Source organism: Ceratotherium simum, chromosome 15 (assembly GCF_057802395.1).
Source record: "Ceratotherium simum simum isolate JZ-2026a chromosome 15, ASM5780239v1, whole genome shotgun sequence".
NCBI classification, from domain to species: Eukaryota; Metazoa; Chordata; class Mammalia; order Perissodactyla; family Rhinocerotidae; genus Ceratotherium; species Ceratotherium simum.
In genome coordinates this window covers 3,576,753-3,591,678 of record NC_141914.1, presented here as the reverse complement: position 1 = coordinate 3,591,678, position 14,926 = coordinate 3,576,753, and the positions used below count along the sequence as shown (strand labels likewise).

Sequence of the window (14,926 nt, the reverse complement as noted above, 5' to 3'; positions counted from 1 at the left end):
ATGAAGTTGGACCCCTATTTCTGAACATACACAAAAATTAACTCAAACTAGATTAAATACCTAAATGTAAGAGCTGAAATTTTAAAACTCTTAGAAGAAACATAGGTGTAAATACTTGTGACATTGTATTATGCAATAGTTACTTAAATATGACACCTAAAGCACAGGCAACATATTAAAAACAGATAAATTAGACTTAATCAAAATTGAACCTTTTTTGTTTCAGGGGACACCACCAAGAAAGTGAAAGACAATCAGTATGATTGGATAAAATATATGGAAATCATATGTATGATAAGGGACTTGTATCTAGAAAATATAAAGAATTCTTACAACTCAATAATAAAATCACAAATTACCCCATTATAAAAATGGCAAAGGATTCTGAATAGTCATTTCTCCAAAGACAATATAGACCAATCTATATGACAAGACTCTCTATATTATTAGCCATGAAGGAAATCAGTCAAAACTACAGTGAGATAACAGTTTGCATGAACTATAATGGCCATAATAAAAAAAGACAGACGACAACAAGTGTTGATGAGGATGTGGCCAAATTGGACCCTCATGCACTGCTGTTAGGAAAGTAGAATGGTGCAGCCGCTTGGGAAGACAGTCCAGCAGCTCCTCAAAAGTCCAACCGTTGAGTTACCATATGACCCAGGACTTCCATTCCAAGGTATGTACCCGAGAGAAATGAGACATATGTCCAAACACAAACTTACATGAATGTTCAGAGCAGCATTATTCATATTGACAAACTGATTCTAGAGTTTAAATGGAAAGGCAAGACAGGAATACCCAACGCTACTGAAGAAGAATAAAGTTGGAGGACTCACACTACCTGATGTCAAGACTTACTATAAGACTACAGTAATTATACAGCATGGTGCTTTGGAAAGAATAGACACATAGGTCAAGGAAACAGAACAGAGAGCCCGGAATAGACCCACACAAATATATTTGATCTTTGACAGAGGAGTAAAGGCAATTCAATGAATAAGGAATAGTCTTTACATAAATGTTGCTGGAACAACTGGACATCCATATGCAAAAACCTAGACACCAACCCTACACATTTCACAAATATTACCCCAAACAGATCATAGATATAAATGTAAAACTCCAAACCATGAAACTTCTAAAAGAAAACATAGAAAATGTAGCTGTTCTTCAGTGTGGTGATGACTTTTAGCTACAACACCAAAAGCACAGTCTATCAAAGAAAACATTGTTATATTAAAATTAAGGGGAGGGAGTCAAGATGGCGGCGTAGGCAGACTCTGAACTCACCTCCTCCCGTGGACACAGCCAATTTACAACTACTCGTGGAAAAATTACCCCTGAGACAGAGCTGAAAACTGGATAAGAGGAACTCCTGCAACAACGGACAATCCTAACTGGGGTGGAAGAGGCAGAGACTCCCTTCCGGAGAGGAAAAACGCCGCCTTCACAAGCCGCCAGCTTCATGGCCGCCGGGAGCAGCTCACAGGTACGCAACCTCCCTGGAGGCGCGGGGCCCTGAGCCGGGAGCGCCCCCGCTGTGGGCATTGTGTGGACCCAGCACAATCGAGACCAGCGGCATAATATCTGACTTTGCTGCTACTAAAGCATTGGGTAGCACCCCCAGAAAACCCGGTTCACAAAGAAACTAAAACTGGCTCTTAAAGGGCCCGCGCACAAACTCACCCGTTCCAGAAAGCATCCTAAAATCACCAGAAAGAAAGGTGCACACTGCTTTGGTGACAAGAGACTCACCTAATAGGCCCTGAGTGCATCTCGGTGAGGGGTGAGACCTCTCCAGGGACTGGGACATTGGCGGTGGACATGGTTGTGGCTCGGTGTGGGCGTGCTGACACAGACGCCATTGGAGTTTTCCCTGAGACCTGCTAGCCCAGGGTCTGCTCCACCCGCTAGAGCACCGATTTAATCCAGCTCAGCCAGGGCAGGCAGCCCACCCTAGAGACTGGCCCCACCTAACAACAAACCCTCAGGCAACGTGTGGGCCTGCATAGATTGGTGACTGGATTTTCTGCAGCCTGGCAACTGAGCTGACTTGAGCGGGGCAGGGTGTGCACAAGGAGCGGGTGGAGAGTGTGGGGTGGTGGCGGAGTGTGTGGGGCTCCCGCCGTGGAGAGACTGGGTCCGCTTGGGGAGGTCGGGCGCCACACGGGGCAGGACTGTGTTGACTGTGTGTGTGGACCTGTGGGCGGCAGGGCTTGTCAGCTGCAGAAGACTTGTGCTTCTCAAAGACCCACATAGGAGGTTTGCCCCACCTTCCAAAGCCTGAAACAATTGGGTGCTCCTGTGCCTGAGGCCAGCCCCACCCAGCTGCAATCCTCAGAGAGCTGACAAGAGACCTAATAGGCTAGAGGTTTACAGCAATTCTAAGGCCCTGAGCCTAACAACCTGCCACGCTGGGGGCCTACTCACTTAAAAGAAATACTGCAACACAGATGTGGTATTAGAACTTGCAGCCAACTGTGCTGGGGCTCCTCACACCTGATAAAGAGACTGAAGGGCCCACAACAACTACAAGCAGCTGAGCATTACAACAGCTGGCCAGGAGCATAACTCAGCCTCGCTGGGCGCCTATAGGGAGAGCTAACAGGCCACAATAGAAGCACACACGTAGCCCACATAGGGGTCACCCCTGGAACATTGAGAACTGAGGGAAGCACACTGGAAGCCTCCTAAGCCATCACTTACATAAGGTCACCTATCCAAGAGCAGGAGACGTAGCTGACCTACCTAATACATAGACACAAGCACAGGGAAAGAGGCAAAATGAGGAGGCAAAAGAATACATTCCAAGTAAGGGAACAGGACAAAACCCCAGAAAAGGAACTAAGTGAAACAGAAATGAGCAACCTACCCGACAGAGAGTTCAAACTAAGAGTGTTAAGGATGCTAACTGATCTGGGGAGAAGAATAGATGAACTCAGTGAGAATGTCAACAAAGAAATGGAAGATAGAAAAAGAACCAATCAGAAATGAAGAATACAATACTGGAAATGAAAAATTCATTAGAGGGACTCAAAAGCAGAGTAGAGGATACAGAAGAACGGATCTGTGAGCTGGAAGAAAGACTAGAAGAAATTACCCAAGGTGAACAGGTAAAAGAGAAAAGAATTAAAAAGAGTGAGGACAGTCTAAGGGACCTCTGGGACAACATCAAGCGCACTAACATCCGTGTTATAGGTGTCCCGGAAGGAGAAGAGCGAGACAAGGGGGCAGAGAATCTATTTCAAGAAATAATAGATGAAAACTTCCCTAACCTAAGGAAGGAAACAGACATCCAGGTACAGGAGGCACAGAGAGCCCCAAACAAGATAAACCCAAAGAGGCCCACACCAAGACACATCATAATCAAAATGTCCAGAATTAAAGATAAAGAGAGAATCCTAAAAGCCACAAGAGAATGTCAAGTTACATACAAAGGAAACGCCATAAGGCTATCAGCTGACTTCTCAGCAGGCTAGAAGAGAATGGCACGATATATTTAAAGTGCTAAAAGGAAAAAACTTACAGCCAAGAATACTCTACCCAGCAAGGTTATCGTTCAAAATGGAAGGAGAGATCAAAAATTTCCCAGACAAGCAAAAATTAAAGGAGTTTGTCACCAAGAAACCAGTGTTACAAGAAATGTTAAAGGGACTGATTTAAGGGGAAAAGAGAAGACCACAAATAGGAAAAATTATCAATTTCCACGATTAGAACGTAATGGATACAAATGCACAAAAAAGAAGTTGGATATGATATCAAAAACAAAAGGAGGGAGGAGGGTAGTTAAAGAGTACAGCTTTCAGACAGAGGTCAAACTAAAGTGACCATCAATTCTGTATAGAAGAAGTAAGGAACAGAGAAGGACTACTAAAACACTGAGGGAAAAAAAAAAAAAGTTAAAAAATGGCAGTAAGTACATACTTATCAATAGCTACTTTAAACATCAATGGACTAAATGCTCCAATTAAAAGGCATAGGGTGGCTGACTGGATAAAAAAACAAGACCCATATATATGCTGCATACAAGAGACACACTTCAGACCTAAAGACACTCACAAACTGAAAGTGAAGGGATGGAAAAAGATACTCCACGCAAATGGCAATGAAAAGAAAGCAGGGGTAGCAGTACTCATATCAGACAAAATAGACTTTAAAACAAAAACTGTAAAACGAGACAAAGAAGGGCATTACATAATGATCAAGGGAACAATCCAACAAGAGGATATAACACTTGTAAATATCTACGCACCCAATGTAGGTGCACCTAAATATATAAAGCAATTATTAACAGACATAAAAACAGAAATAGACAGTAACACAATAATAGTAGGGGACTTTAACACTCCACTTACACCAACGGATAGATCATCCAAACAGAAGATCAATAAGGAAACATTGGCCTTAAACGACACACTAGAACAGATGGACCTAGTAGATATATACAGAGCATTCCATCCAAAACCGAAGAATACACGTTCTTTTCAAATGCACATGGAACATTCTCCAGGATTGATCACATATTAGGCCACAAAACAAGTCTCCATAAATTTAAGAAGATTGAAATAATACCAACCATCTTTTCTGACCACAACGGTATGAAACTAGAAATCAACTATAGGAAGAAAATCAGAAAAGCCACAAATACATGGAGATTAAACAAAATGCTACTGAACAACGATTGGGTTAACGAAGAAATCAAAGAAGAAATCAAAAATACCTGGAGACAAATGAAAATGAAAATACGACATGCCAGAATTTATGGGATACAGCAAAAGCAGTTCTAAGAGGGAAGTTTATAGCAATACAGGCCTATCTCAACAAACAAGAAAAATCTCAAATAAACAATCTAACAATGCACCTAAAGGAACTGGAAAAAGAAGAACAAACAAAGCCCAAAATCAGTAGAAGAAGGGAAATAATAAAAATCAGAGCAGAAATAAATGAAATAGAGACCAAAAACAATAGAAAAATTAATAAAACCAAGAGCTGGTTCTTTGAAAAGATAAACAAAATTGACAAACCTTTAGCTAGACTCACCAAGAAAAAAAAGAGAGAAGGCACAAATAAGTAAAATCAGAAATGAAAGAGGAGAGGTTACAACAGACACCTCAGAAATACAAAAGATTATAAGAGAATACTATGAAAAACTATATGCCAACCAATTCGACAATCTGGAAGAAATGGATAAATTCTTAGAATCATACAACCTTCCAAAACTGGATCAAGAAGAAGTAGAGAATTTGAATAGACCAATCACCAGTAAGGAGATCGAAACAGTAATCAAAAACCTCCCCAAAAATAAAAGTCCAGGACCAGATGGCTTCCCTGGTGAATTCTACCAAACATTCAAAGAAGAGTTAATACCTATCCTTCTCAAACTCTTCCAAACAATTGAGGAGGGGGGGAAGCTCCCTAACTCATTCTACGAAGCTGACATTACCCTGATACCAAAACCAGACAAGGACAACACAAAAAAAGAAAATTACAGGCCAATTAAAGCCATCTATAGATTCAATGCAATCCCTATCAAAGTTCCAACAACATTTTTCACAGAAATAGAACAAAGAATCCTAAAATTTATATGGAACAACAAAAGACCCCGAATAGCTAAAGGAATCCTGAGAAAAAAGAACAAAGCTGGAGGTATCACACTCCCTGATTTCAAAATATACTACAAAGCTATAGTAACCAAAACAGCATGGTACTGGCACAAAAACAGACACACAGATCAATGGAATAGAATCGAAAGCCCAGAAATAAACCCACACATCTATGGACAGCTAATCTTCGACAAAGGAGCCAAGAACATACAATGGGGAAAAGAAAGTCTCTTCAACAAATGGTGTTGGGAAAACTGGATAGCCACATGCAAAAAAATGAAAGTAGACCCTTACCTTACACCATACACAAAAATTAACTCCAAATGGATTAAAGACTTGAATGTAAGACCTGAAACTGTGAAAGTTCTAGAAGAAAACATAGGCAGTACGCTCTTCCACATCAGTCTTAGCAACATCTTTTCAAACACCACATCTGACCAGGCAAGAGAAACAATAGAAAAAATAAACAAATGGGACTACATCAAACTAAAAAGCTTCTGCACAGCAAAGGAAACCATCAACAAAACGAAAAGACAACCTAACAATTGGGAGAAGATATTTGCAAACCATACATCTGATAAGGGCTTAATCTCCAAAATATATAAAGAACTCATGCATCTCAACAACAAAAAAACTACCAACCCAATTAAAAAATGGGCAAAAGACCTGAACAGACATTTCTCCAAAGAAGATATACAGATGGCCAACAGACACATGAAAAGATGTTCAAAATCACTAACTATCAGGGAAATGCAAATCAAAACTACAATGAGATATCACCTCACGCCTGTCAGAATGGCTATAATTAACAAGACAGGAAACAACATGTGTTGGAGAGGTTGTGGAGAGAAGGGAACTCTCATACACTGCTGGTGGGAGTGCAAACTGGTGCAGCCACTATGGAAAACAGTATGGAGATTCCTCAAAAATCAACGATAGAACTACCATATGATCCAGCTATTCCACTGTTGGGTATTTATCCAAAGAACTTGAAAACACCAATTTGCAAAGGTACATGCACCCCTGTGTTCATTGCAGCCTTATTCACAATAGCCAAGACTTGGAAGCAACCTAAGTGCCCATCAAGGGACGAATGGATAAAGAAGCTGTGGTATATATACACAATGGAATACTACTCAGCCATAAGAAACGACGAAATCCAGCCATTTGTGACAACATGGATGGACATTGAGGGTATAATGCAAAGTGAAATAAGTCAGAGGGAGAAGGTCAAATACCGTATGATTTCCTTCATTAAGTAGTAGATAATAACAACAATAAACAAACACATAGGGACAGAGATTGGATTGGTGGTTACCAGAGGGGAAGGGGGGAGGGAGGAGGGTGAAAGGGATAATTCGGTACATGTGTGTGGTGATGGGTTGTAATTAGTATTTTGGTGGTGAACATGATGTAGTCCATGCAGAAATAGAAGTACAATGATGTACACCTGAAATTTTTACAATGTTATAAACCAATGTTACTGCAATAAACAAAAAATTAAAAAAAAAAAAATAAAATAAAATAAAATTAAATTAAAAACTTCAGCTCTGAGAAAGACACTTTTAAGAGTATCAAAAGAGAAGCCACAGACTGTGAGAAAATATTTACAAATGCATTTATGATAAAGGACTTGTGTAAAAATATGCAAAGAAGGCTTGAAAATTAACAATAAGCAAAGAGCCAAATTAAAAAATGGGTCAAAGATCTGAACAGGCATCTTAGCAAAGAAGAAATACATATGGAAAATAAGCATGTGAAAAGCTGCTCAACATGATTTGTCATTAGGGAATTGCAAATTAAAACAATAAGGGGATACTACAAGAATGGCTAAAATAAAAAAAAGTTAAATATCAATTGCTGGCAAGAATTTAGAACCACAGGAGCACACATGAATATCCTCACTGTGCCAGCTCTGAGGCTGGCAGAAGCAGTGAGCCTACCGATTGCCCAGATCCTGGTTTCTAATACCATCATCCAGTCAAAGGAACCAGAGCTCTTTGGAGAAAAGGCTGATTCTGGAGCAAGGGAAGGAAATATACAAGATGAGCCTGGAGGATCTTGTAATGCCAGAAAGTAAAAAAAATGCTAAACAAACAAAAAACCACTGCGTATACGCAATGATGGGCGTATGACGAAGGGACACAGGAGCCAAAGGAAACAGCTCTCAGTGGCTGAAGCTGGAATGATTTGAGCAACAAAATTAGTAAAGTAGTATTTGATTATATCTCAGAGTCTAAAGTAAATATCCATGAGTCCATACTGGTGTAAGTGATTGAATATATAAATAAATGACGTGAATAGACAAATCTCCTGTGCAGAAAAATTCCAAATAATTTATGTAGATAACTTTGCTCGAAGGAGGTGGTGCAAAACTCCCCTCTAAGTGTGAGCTGTGTATAGTGACTTCCTTACCAAGACCTCAGTAAGGAGAGGGGGTAAAGACTGACTTTACAGTGGAGGAACCTGGCAGACCCGGCCTCAGCCATGTGGTCAGGACAACATCGAGGGTTGTAAGTCATGATGATCATATTTACCACTGACGTGATGTGATGAAAATGACAACTACCTCTGTGGTCTTCATTCCAAAAACCTATCACCCTAGTCTCACCATGACAAAAGCACAGGAGAAATCCCAGTTGAGGGACATTCTACAAAATGTGTGCTTAGTACTCCTCAAAACTTGCAAGGATATCAATAACAAGGAATGTCTGAGAAACTGTCACAGCTGGGAGAGGCCTAAGGAGACACGACGACTACATATAATGTGATATCTGGATGAGATTCTGGAGCAGAAGGACATTAGGTTAAACTACGGAAATCTGCATATAGTATGGACTTCATTTCATCATAATACATCAATATTGGCTCATTAATTATAGCATTGGTACCATACTAATATAAGATGTTAATAATATGGGAAAATGGGTATGTGATTGTATGTGAACTCTCTTTGTTATTTTTTATAATCTAAAACTATTCTAGAATTTTAAAAATTTATTTAAAGAAGACGACTTTGAGGTAAAGCTCTTCTTTTCAGAATGAAGCCAGATAATACCTGGGGAAAACCATCACCATTTTTCTACCTCCAAATATAATAATTTATTCAAGCAAGGATTGTCATTGGATGCTAAAACCACTGAGGAAAAATTGTTAGGGAACAGGAAATTCACATGGTGTCAGTGTATCACCCTACAGGGGAGATTTTCATTCTCAAAGAAACAAGTAATCTTTATCATAGAAGGATCTGATGGACACTGCCTTAACCAAGTTATCAAAGTCAGCATCACCAGTAATAAGACAAACTGATGTTATGGGTCTCCTGATGCAAGAAAGAAAAGTTATCATACCTACTGTTACTGAAATGTCTAATTTGAATCTAAGCATGAGGGAACATCACAAAAATAGAGATTGTGGGATATATTACTTGACATCTGACCAGAACATCTGAAAATTTAAATGTCATGAAAAGAAAAAGAAAGGCAAGAAGATTCATCTAGATTAAAGGAGACTAAAGAACGATAACTGAATGTAAATAGTGACCTTTAATTGAATTCTTGATGAAAAAAATAAATTTCTATAGAGGAAAATTTGGGGGGAAAAATTTGAATGTGAACTTCCTGTTAGGTGGTGTTAAGTTTCTTGGAGATAATAGTGATATTACGATGATGTGGGAAATGGCTTTGTTCTTTTGAGATGTATGTTGAAGTATTTCTGGGTAAACTGGCATAATGTCATCATATGCATATGTAGGTATATACGTGAATTAAATGTATGCATATACACATGTGGAGACAGATTACCAGGCAAATGTGGTAAAATGTTAACAGTCATTTAAACTTGGTTTAAAAAAATCCATGGGCATTCTCTCAACTTTTCTGTAGGTTTGACATTTTTCAAAATAAATTTAGAGGAACATGTCACTGATCCACATCTTCCTTGAATCTCGGCCCTATTTCTCTGCCCACTTGACAGCCTGGCTTCTTGAAGGTGTCCCTCTCATGCTACCTTTAATTCCCTGTGCTGTGTATAGTGTGACTTGGTGATTATGAATGTGGTTCTGCAGCCAGATAGTCTGGTTTGCTCCCTGAGCTCCACCTTAGTATTTCTGTGGACAAATTATGCAGCCTCTCTGTCCCTCATTTTTTTCAGTGAGTTTATAGGAAATTAAAATATCGTAATGAAATTAAAAGACAATAGATATACTGAATCGTTAAGTGGATACTGCTGAAAAGTTATTTGTAAACTAAAAGAATGTCTTTGGATTAATTTAAAATGGAGTATTAAATGAGAGAGAAAGGCTGGCCCCGTGGCTTAGCGGTTGGGTGTGCGCGCTCCGTTGCTGGCAGCCCAGGTTTGGATCCCCGGCGCGAACCGATGCACCGCTTGTCCGGCAGTGCTGAGGCCGCGTCCCACATACAGCAGCTAGAAGGATGTGCAGCTATGACATACAACTATCTACTGGGGCTTTGGGGGAAAAATAAATAAATAAATAAAATTTAAATGAGAGAGAAGGCAAGAGCCATGAATGTATCAATGAAGATTTATTCAGTTGCAAATAAATCATGTTAAACAGTGAGAAGATCTGTTGGATTACACAACCAAAAGGGGTGGTTTATTCCAGAGACTTTAGGTTTGTTCCTCTGTGATTCCCTCAGCTGTGCTCACCCCTGTGGGCTGATTTCATCTCCAGGCTGGTTTCTCTCTGGATGGCAGAATGGCCGTAGTCTGTGGCAGATTTCACAGCCACACCCCATGACATTCAGAGAGAGAAGCACTACCCTTTTGGTGGATCTCTTTTGAAATAATGGAAACATATTTCCCAGAAACTTCCAGAAAATCACCTCTTTTGTCTCACTGGCCCCAAATAAGTCACATACCCTTCCCTTAACAGACCTCTTGGATTCAGTGTTGCTAAGGGTTGGGGGTGGGTGGTGCAGAAATACATATCAAGAATTGTGGTCCCCTTAGAAAAAGGAAAGGGAATGAATGCCTGCAAGTCTGACAGCTAAAAATATCCACTCAAATAGAGGGTGGATCCAGGAGACACAGCAGCCATCTAATCCAGAGCTTCTCAAACTTATTGGGATCTGGATTCCTTTCCACTCTTAAGAAGTGCTTAGACTTTTAGTCTAGGCAACTGGACGTTTGTTGGTGAGCACATTATGGTCTATACAAAATTCGAATTATAATGATGTACATCTGAAATTTATGTAATGTTATAAACCAATGTTACCAATGTATTTATGAAATTATTTATAATAGCCTTTCAGTTATAAAATAGGCTTTCTTGGGAAGTACTGAGCTTGTACTATTATAAATGTTCAAACATAAATTGTGGTAGAATTTTTTTAGAAGAGAAATAATAGTACAGAGATCAGATATTTTAGACTAGATTTCCTTTAAAAACAGTTAGATTAAACTTAGATTAAAAGTAAATAAATAGGGGCCAGCCGGGCGGCATAACAGTTAGGTTTGCACGCTCCGCTTCAGCGGCCCGGAGTTCACAGGTTCAGATCCTGGGCCGTGTTCAGATCAACGCACTGCTTGTCAAGCCATGCTGTGGCGGTGTCCCATATAAAGTAGAGGAAGATGAGCACGAATGTTAGCCCAGGGCCAATCTTCCTCAGCAAAAAGAGGAGGATTGGCAATAGATGTTAGCTCATAGCTAATCTTTCTCACACACACATACACACAAATGTAAATAAATAAAAATTAAATAAAAATTAAATGTGTTAGGACCCTAAAGAGCTTTGTTTATGTGGGTTATATCTATCAGTATTTAATAATAGAAAATAAACCAGGAAATAAAAAATTATTTATTAGTTCATTCAAAAATAAAAATAATAAGCCTATTACATATTAATTTACATAATTAAATTAAAAACATATTGAAGGAAATGTTTATTAAATGGCCAAATGTGTCAGGCACCTTATTCAGTGTTGGTGATATGAGATCAGTTATGACATGGATGATACTCACAGGAGGAGATAGGCCTTCATTTTATTACCCATCAGTTACAGTTTACTATTGTTTTTCTTTAAAGTGTTGTTTATGTCTGTGCAGTCTTCTTTCTTTTTAAAGTATTCTCCAATTTCAGCTCCCATCATCTGGTATGTGAATTGTTGAAGTTAGTCTCCTTGCTTCCAGCCTCTTTCCAATCAATCTGATCAGGTTTCTGAAAGTTACAATCATATTACTCTGCTCCAGGAAGACTTCAGTGTTTGATGCCTCTAAGATAAATTCAGATTCCTGAGGGTGGTATTTAAGATTCTCAGTAACCTGATCCACTTCCTCCCTTGTTTCCCACACTCACCAACAGCTCCTGAATGGTTTGTCAGCTTTCTGACTCTGTCCCATGGTTCACCTCCCTCATCCCCTGTTCCCTGCCATACTCATTTCATGAATATTGACTTTGGTCATACTCATTCCTAGTTTTCTCCAAGCATCTTTTTTCTTTACCATTTTTTAAGGCACAGTTTACGTCTGATGCTACTTGAGAACTAAATACCCCAGGCTACAAGGATCTCCATTTTCTGACCTCCCAAGCATGTGAGGAAAAGGCGGTATTGATTCAAATTCTAGCCCAATCCAGATGACCTGGATGAACTTGGACAAGCCACTCAATATTTCAAAGTATGAGATTTTTACTGAGGAAAAGCATGAAAAATCCTGTTTAACAACTGGTAGGTAATATGTATGAAAGGTCTAGCTTAGTGCCTAGCAGATAGTAGGTTCTCAGTAAATTATTTTTTCTTTCATATTTGCACATGTAAGTGATCAATAAATATTTTTGCTTAGATATTTAGAATTTTCACTATTTTCTGCCTCATTTATGCTTGAACAGCATCTCCAGCTTTTTGCTAATGCTATGAAAATATCAAGAATTTATTCTGGAATCAGTCCAGGTTGGTGGTATTCCTAATAACAAACAAGTAAAAGTATCAGAGCAAAAAAAAAAAAAAAAAAAAAACTATTTAGTTAATCTCTTCAGGAATTGCTCTGTCATATTTGAAGGAAAAATAATGAAACTAAAAAAAAATATTCAAATCCAGTTTACTTCTGACACATGGTGTTGTTTAAGAAGGGATTAATTCTTGAGAATTTGGGATGTACCTGAGTTTGTAAGATTATGCTTTGGGAATCTAGAAATTTGCCAACAATATTAAATGGAGGTGACCTTTATATATATTTACTTCTATTCCTAGTATTTGTTGAAAATTGTAACTCATTACACTTTGAAATAATTAGTTACTAGTGTAACTAATTTCACCGTGAAACAATTTGTGACCTGGAAAGTAATTATTTAGATCCCTCCTGATGGAACCTAGCTTAGATTTTGAAATACATGGTAGCAGAATCTCTCCTTTCTGAATTTATTTATATGATTCATATACTATAGTGATTTAGTAATTTATTATTTTATGTGTAAAATAGCCATTTTCTACATTCTCAGTATTCCTTGATTTTAAAAAAAGTTTTATCAGGGGCCGGCCCCGTGGCTTAGCAGTTAAGTGCGCGCGCTCGGCTGCTGGTGGCCCGGGTTCGGATCCCGGGCGCGCACCAACACACTGCTTATCTGGCCATGCCGAGGCCGCGTCCCACATACAGCAGCTAGAAGGCTGTGCAACTATGACATACAACTATCTACTGGGGCTTTGGGGGGAAAAATAAATAAATTAAAAAAAAAAAAGAAATGTGTCTTTGTTTAAAAAAAAAGTTTTATCAAATTAAAATAAATTTTCCACAGGGAATGTTATTTGTTTCAGAATTTTGAAATTTTCTTCATAGTTTTTCTCATAACATTTATTACTTCCTTATTTCTTAGACTATAAATAAAAGGATTTAATAAAGGAATTACCATTGTATAAAAAACAACAACGGGTATATCTTTATGCCCTTCTTTAAATAAACTTGGTCGAATGTACACGAAGAGAAGAGAACCATAGAATACCGAGACAGAGAGAAAGTGGGATGCACACGTAGATAAGGCTTTGCCTCTTCCCTCTCAGGATTTCATTTTGAAAATGGTGAAAAGGATGTAGAGATAAGAGATCAGGACTATGGTAATAGAAAAGATTTGAACTGACCCTGAAAAGATAAATATCATCAATTCATTGATATAAGGGTCAGCACAGGAGAGTCTGTATAATGGAAGAACATCACAAAAAAAGTGGTTGATTTGATGAGACCCACAGAAAGTTAACCTAAACAGAAGCCCTACATGGATCATGGAATGCAGGTGTCCAGCGATGTAGGCCCCTGTGGTCATCCGAATGCAGAGTTTCTTCGACATCATGGTGTGGTACTGCAGTGGCCTGCAGATGGCCACGTAGCGGTCATAGGCCATTGCCGCCAGGAGAAAGCAGTCCGCAGTCTCAGCAAGGCAGAGAAAATAAAATTGTGCCATGCATTCATAGAGGGAAATCATTGTGTCCTGAGAAAAGAAGTTCTCTAACATCTTGGGGGTAATGGCACAGGCACAGCAGGAATCCATCAGAGCCAGGTTGCCCAGAAAGATGTACATTGGCCTGTGTAGTCGGCGCTCCATAAAAATCAGTGCCACCAAGCCAAGATTCCCCACCATGGTGATCAGATAGATGGCAAAGAACACCACAAACAGGAGGGTCTTCAGCTCTGGGTGATCTGTGAATCCTGTGAGGATAAACTCAGTTGTCAAGGAGTGGTTATCCTCAGTCATCTCTACCTTGTCTGTTGAGATAGGAATTATGGAGATAAAAGATTCTAAATTAGAGTGTGTATAATATTCCCTTCAAATTTTTCTTTTTTACAACAAGAGATGAACTGCTTCTTCAAGCTTACCTTATTGTCTCTGAGATACTGGGACACATAAAGTAACATTCATTCCCCTAAAATGTCATCTTTATGACCTCAACTCTGAAACTGAGGAGTCCCAAGAATATTTTGATAATTCCAGGAAGGATGCTTACAGTGGAAAAGGTTGGTCTTTATGAATTTATGCAAGAATAGTGTACAAATCTAGTGTACCCATATTTTCTTCAGTATTGCTTAATAATTTCAGTGTTAGTTTATGTATTAAAGATCCTTAAAATAAACTTAAAATCAATTTTCATACACACACACACATATTTTAACTCAACAAAATGTTTTCAATACTCTCCCAGTGGAGTGAATGTTTGGAAAAAGCATACAACAGATACGTTAAATTTATATCTCAGGAATTCCATGAAGATCACTAAGAATTAAGGAGAGGAGTGTCATCTTTAAAGAAAATTACTTTGGAAAATTGAGGAAATAAATATACATACGTAATCACTTCTCTCATCCGTTTTCC

The 14,926-nt window shown here is 38.8% G+C and overlaps 1 protein-coding gene and 1 pseudogene across 1 annotated transcript in view; both read right to left on the bottom strand.

The window, feature by feature from the left end:
* The window catches only part of LOC101404133 (olfactory receptor 5K1), a 35,614-nt gene extending 33,481 nt beyond the window's left edge, over positions 1–2,133 (bottom strand). Inside the window, exon 1 of the mRNA XM_087439483.1 lies at positions 1,762–2,133. The gene's annotated coding sequence lies outside the window, so the exon portion shown is untranslated. The remainder of the gene's footprint in view (positions 1–1,761) is intronic.
* An 11,207-nt stretch (positions 2,134–13,340) lies between these two features.
* LOC147915101 (olfactory receptor 5K1-like) lies at positions 13,341–14,311 on the bottom strand (annotated as a pseudogene).
* Positions 14,312–14,926: the final 615 nt, after the last annotated feature.